This window comes from Corvus brachyrhynchos, unplaced genomic scaffold, assembly GCF_000691975.1.
Source record: "Corvus brachyrhynchos isolate BGI_N302 unplaced genomic scaffold, ASM69197v1 scaffold1, whole genome shotgun sequence".
NCBI lineage: Eukaryota > Metazoa > Chordata > Aves > Passeriformes > Corvidae > Corvus > Corvus brachyrhynchos.
Window position 1 is genome coordinate 5,738,518 of NW_008237222.1, and position 6,925 is coordinate 5,745,442.

The window sequence follows — 6,925 nt, forward strand, 5'->3', positions numbered from 1 at the left end:
AGTGTACTTGAAGTTGTTTGATCCATTAGCACTTGCCATGGGGGCAGGTGGGAAACATAAGAGATTAATCTGGACTTCAGCATCATACTTCCTGGAACTACTTCTACTAGACATGCAGTGACACCTCAGAGATTACCAGCTGATGAGGGCAATTAAGAAGCTGTGCCTCACAAAGCAAGTACTGCTTTCCATGTAGGACTGAAACATGAAAAGGAGACTTTTTACTGTGGGATCAAAGGGAAAATAAAACTAAGAAAACATCTGTGAGAAAGAAGGGCTGAATCTTCCCACTTGGGAATTAACCCTAGATAGCCATGTTGTGCAACAGATCACTTCTTGATGCCAGAACTGAAAGCAAGACAACTGGGGCAGTGAAATGCTGAGAGGTGCAGGCCTCTAGACTTCAGGCTAATTATCATGGTGTGGCTGTGCTACTGCTCAAACGTGGTGATTGAGCTCTACACAGCATGCTGGTTGCTCCCTTAGAAGTCCCTGCAAACAGCTATTTTACAGAGTAAACATACTCTGGGAAGTAAGCAAATCTAACTCATGATGCCTTGTGTGACAGCCAGCCCAGGGCAATGCAGACCTTACAATATGAAGAAAGAAGCAGAAATGTAATTGATTATATGACTTTGGAAGAATTTACAAACCACAGCAGCTGTATTAGCATAGTAAGGTCCTCGTCCTTTCTGACTTCTAATGCAAAAGATTTTTTTGTAGAAGCACTACACAGTGTTGCACCAGGAGATGAATTACTGATAATTAGAAAACAGAGAGGTCTTTGCTTGTTGTAAATTGGATCCTGGTGCATAGACCCATTTGATGATTAAAACTCTAAAATTGCAACTAAAAAACTTTGGGGAGTGGAAATCACACAAGTGAAATTCAATAAACTGATGCACAGGGAAGAAATATGTGAATTACATGTATAGATAAATAAATTGAGGAGAAAAAGTGTATTCCTTCCTGAAAGCAGGGTCTGTAAAAATACGTTATACCCTTGATCTTCAGTCTCAGGGCAATGAACTCATTGGAAAGGGAAATGAAACAAAACAACTGAGCAAAAGCTTGAGCATGTGTCCTTGAGCGAAACACTCCATGGAATGCAGATTATATCTGAGAGTTGACCTCTCGATAGGACATACTTTGGACTTAAGTGAACATACGTCTTAGCAAGGCACACTTTACACTTCACAAGAAGCAGCTTCTTCCCTTTGAAAGGATCCATTTGAACATTTAATCACACTTGTTGAAAAAATAATGTGGGTTTTTTTCCCAAAGTATTATTGTCACTCCTGTGAAATAGCCTTAGGATGAAATATTACAGCTACACGTGGTTGTGGTACTGGTCCATTACACCAACTGTATCAGGAGTTATGCTATTTCCAGCTGTGCTTTTTCAACTATTTGCCATTGTAGTCAGAAGACTGAACTCCATTATATCAGCTCAGACAGACTGAAAAGTTTAATTCTCATCTGGACTTTGCACTGTTTAGCAATCAGCAAGCAAACGAGCAAAATGGGATTTGTCAGGTGCAGATATTTAATTTAGCAGAAAACAAACAATCTGAATACTTTTAATGTCTTTAAGCTGTAGCCAAGGAAACATTAGTCCTCTAAAGAAATAAAATTGTTTATTTGGGATGTTGAGTGCATCCCTCACTTCAAGATCATGATGAAAATCACACTTAGAAATTAATGATCATAATGAGCACATGTTCAGTGGTACATGGAGATCATAATTGAAGGACACACATATATGCTGAGGTTTAAACAACAACCCCAAATTCTGAAAGAAAAAGAAAAACTATATAGGATTTGCTGCTCTGCCTAAAAATGTTTCTGTTAGGCAATGTTGACAGTAGCAAAGAAAATGAGCTCTAGGACAATAAACAATAGGAATAAATAGTAATGATATTGGAAGAGGGAGCTACATGTCCAGAAGACAAAGGACCTCAAAGGTGCACTGAACTTGGCTAGTCAGGTAACTAGTAAACTCTTTCTGGGTGACTGGATCTGTTTGCAGCATGGCTAATATGTCTGAGGGGGGAAGAATAGGTCTAGTGATGAAAATTGTACTTATAATAGTCCAACTCAGTGGACACAGAAAATGTGGGGTAACACCAAACAAGTAATGTGAGTTATAACTGTGGTACTAAATGAAACGGGAATTACCTTCATCATAATTGCCATGTAACAAACACTAGATGATGTATGTCCCAAATGATTCAGCTCAATTATTTAAAAAATGCTTTTTTTTTTACAGTTATCTGTGAATATCTTCATAGATTAAATATGCCTTTAAACCTGTTTGGAAGCAGAGAGATTATAACTGCATTGACACTGGGCATGGGAAAGCTGAGTGAGTGACTTAGGATGCTCAGTAGAGACATGATCAGCAGCACAGCATGGCTGCTGTGCTTCCCACCACACTGCTGGGAGGAGGACTCAGTATCCTTACTCTGGACATATCCATTGCTCCACAAACAGTATTTCAGATCTATGCATAGGCACCACTTTTTCTTGCTGGGCACTTTCCTCTGTCACCTCCCCTATGTGCCAAGTGTGTTCCTGAGCACATGGGAATATGTGGGATTACCAGAAAGGTGAATGGGCTAGGAAAATTCTGAAATATCAGAAGGGGAGAGACATACCTTCTAGAGAAAGAGAACAGTAAGAAAATATAGTAAATTTGTTTTCCTCAGGTCACAGTAAGACTGAAACCTCCCACAGACACGTGCCCCTTCTTCTCCTTCAATCAATGTATAAGCCAGTCATTGAAGAATGTATATATTTTAGATCTATGTATATATGTATTTTAAAAGTTGCTTAATAATGGGCTGTGGCCCATTGAAAGGAAAGGAAAAATGCAACAGTTGCTCAAGAGCTGTTAAGTGAAGAGACACTTCAACAGCTACTAAAGCAGGAGGAGCTTTGGCAAATGCAGAACAGAAAAAGAAATAAAGAAAATTGCATTTTGGACTCATCTGGTGGTGGCTGCTGCTTCCTGGAGACGTTCTCATTCAAGCAACCTGCTGACAGTAAGTGCCCTCCCTCATCCCAGATTTCAGCAGGCTCTGGACTGGGTCCCTGCTGCAGCTCCTCCTGCACTCCCCCTGGCTGCCTGGCTGTCTGCAGGGCAAACTGCAGGATCCCAAACGCTTTGCAGGATACCAAAAAGATGTTGAGATTTTACAATTTGCCTCAGCTGTTCACAGCCTGAAAGCCTGCAAGGCTGCATCACCTCTACTTTTGCTGCTGAAGGACAAAATCAAAGGCAAGTTCGTTGAAGTCAGCAGTGAAAACACCTATTGTTACTGTTCTCGAGCCTTTTCAAGGGAATCAAGTTGCAATCTCAGGAGTTTCCATCATGTAACACAAGTTTTATTTACAGTTTTGCCCATTGCAATAGTTTCCAGAGCCTATGGGATTTAGAACAGGTTACTGCAAGATAAGCAAGGCAGGAAGTTTGTAGGCACCAGCTACTCTCCGATAAGCTCTGATAAGTATACATGCTCAAGTCCTGCCGTAAAAATGCACTAATCTCCTTTTCTTTCATTTTGGTGCAGGTTACCTTTCATTTATTGCAGGATAACAGTGGTCACTCATACAAATATAAATATGACAGATTCCAATGAAGCAGATCCCATACTCCAGTGCAAACAGTGCAACACAGAAAAAAAGCAGACGGCAGATCCTGTTTTTGTGGTGAGATCAGTTCCAAGATTACTGTATTAGTTTTTACAGGCTCCTTGAGGAAATGGGCTGTATATTACATATAAAAAGGTATGGCTGTGCTATTCTTCACATCATGTCATTATTAATATGTATTTCTAAATAACTCCAAATACTAAAAGACACATTTTGTTCTTGTCCTCTGCCAGTTTTAAGGTACTTATCCAATGGTTTTGGAAGCTTAAATGGATTCCCTTCATACTTCCTCTAAAAATACCCTTCCATTTTTTGCGCTTTTTAAAAAGAAAACCTGAGCTTGCCAAAAAACACATTCTCCAGATAGAGCAGCCATTGTCAGCAGTCTCTGCAGTTTGGCTCAACATGACAAATGTTGGTGGTAAGGTATAATGCAAGAATGTAATAATGTTTTCAGAGCCTATGTCCCATTTTCAAATGTGAATGAAGTTTTAAATGTCAGATTTTCAAAGGTATTTAGCATACAAAGAAATTTAAGTTTTCATCAGCATATATGCAGGCTTGTAACCAATTTGAGCCATTAGAAGCAAAGAACTGCTATTTTTATATGCATAAACATTTTCAATACCCCATTCCCTGAAAACTACAGTTCTAATGCTTTCAAAAAATGGATTCACAAACATGAAAATATTTTAATTGAGATTTTTCTTTCTATTTTTCAGAAGTAAAGGAGAAAAAAATAAAAGAGAAAGGAAATCTGAAGTTACAAGTACAGTTCAGTAATTAGGTACCCACAGATGATAGGGTTTAAGGATTAAGCCATAGTTACAGATATTTCAGCACTAACAATGGGTTTGATTGGATTTCTTTTACTATATTATATAATTTCTGCTGTCCTGTTTCACAAACCAAATAATATTGGGCAAGTGTAATAAATATATGCTAAGGGGAAACAAAGTGAAACCACTGAAAAGCTGAGTGGCAACAAGTTAGAGTGAACAACAGAAAAATAAGGTAAAAGAAGGAGGGGAGAAATAGAAAAAACAAGGGTCTTTTGAAAAATAGAGTTAAATATGTTAGCTAATTCACACAGTCCATTTTATATCTCTACAAAAGAACTTAAAACCATTCATAGTCCTGTTATTTTCTTTCTTAAAATCTAATGCAGAACTTTGAAGAAGGAGATAAAAAATCAACCTCTGTTTTAGATGAAGTTTCTCCAAATCTCTCATTAATTCATGAAGTATAATAATAACTGCATTCCTTGTCTTCTTGCAATAACTGAATAACTCAATGTCTCTAAAACATGTAGAAAAATATTTTAGTAAAATGTGAACATAAAATACTATTTGTCTAAAATCTCTTCCTAAAATTCTTGTGGACATTTCACCCCACGAGGGAGTTTCACAATAACAAATATGCTACACTACACGCAAATGCAAATAGACTTTGCCTCTTACTAAGACGATACTGAGTTCTGGGTTGCCAGTAATACCCTTCTAAGCTCCCTTTCTCTTTGTTGCAACCCATGGCAAGAGTGTACCACACAAACAAGTTGCTAAGAGATAACACTGATTGTGAAATTACAGTACATAGCAGCAACTTCTCTCAGATGCCCATGTGATTCCAGCCCCACTGAGGATAATGCAGTTTGCACCTCAACAGATGGGTGGCAAAGACCTTACATACACCATAAAGAGAAGCCATTGGGTGGAGTAGGTAACATGCTGTAAATCCACACCCTCACTTGCTTTGTGGTAATTTGTCCATGAAGGTATCCTTTGGGTTGCCTGGAGATGGATGTTCTTTTCCTGTTCAAAGAAAACAAGGAAACTATGCCTGATGAATGACAAAATGAAATGTTTATAGAAAGTGCAAGACACTTCACTTGCTAATAAGTGAAAAGTTAGAAGCTATAAGTGAAAATTTAGCTCTAGGCAGGCAGCTACTTATAACTAACTTATATCAGTATATTCTCTTCCATTCTTGTAAAATTGAAAACCTATTTTAATATCTTCTACTAGAAAGCCACATTCTGATTTTCAAAAATAGTTGTTAGATTACGAAACAGTTGTGGACTCAGAAGTCCCTAGCACGAAAGAGAACATATGAGGCCCATGATGCTCTCCCCCCCAAAAAATGAAACAAAGTATACCCTGAACAACCAAGCACTACCCTCTGTAGTAAACCAAGTTTATGATACTGGAACTCTGTTAACTAGGCAGGCTATATTTTATTTTTCTTATGATTTATACTTATATTTATCATATAAATGAGTCAGCACAAATAAATGAGAGAGTACTTTTTATTTGCTTGGGATTTGAGAGCTATGTTTTTATACTAAATCTCACAGTTCTAAAAAAAGGCTTTGTTTTCCAAACATAGTTGTATTTGTAAGTGAAAGATTACCAAATTAATATTGCCATGCACAAAATTAGTATGTTTATCAGCATAGATGTTCATGCATCTGTGGACTAAACTCACTTTGCACTGAACTTACCTGCAGCCATGTTTTGCTGATACACACAGTTCAAGTTACATTTAGTTGATATTTATTTATAAAAACAGACCAGATTTAAAGATCAAAATCCAGTGGCCAGGCTTTTGACAGCATGATTCTTTAGATACCTTTTACCCTTGAAACAGCAATTACCTCATCTCAGTAAGTGTTGCTGGAATCATCTTAAATTTTAAAGGATATTTTTATGTAGAAAATAGAGTAGAATCATAGAAAGAAACCTCTCCACATGGTTTTGGAGCGATGTCTTACTTTGCTTTAGCTACTCTTCTTACTTAAGATGTCTCAGATCAAAGATATACCCTGTAGAGTATTACATCAATTAGTAGCTCAAAGGAAGAGGAAGTCAGGGGAAAAAAGTAAGAGGGAGCAGAGAGGGATTAGCAGAAAAGTAAAAGAGTATTTATTTGAATACCTGAATCTTCCAGCCCACACAGTCTTAAACTGGCTGACTAACTACATCAGTACCTTCACCTGCTACCTTGAATTTTTTCATGAAGATTAGCTTTTTATGCTCCAAGAACGCTCCCATTTTGTGACTTGAAAAGCAAACAGATGTCTGGTCATTCAGGAAAAATCATTATGCAACAATGCAGTGCAAAATAACCACTTTGAACTACACAGTGATCTTTAGTATGGAAGGCCAAAGAGGACAACACCTTCTGTGACCTCAACAAAGCTACAGTCATCTACTCTGTGTCAATACAAGGGCATAAAGCAACCAGCACAGAGCCAAATTAGTCTACAGTTAGA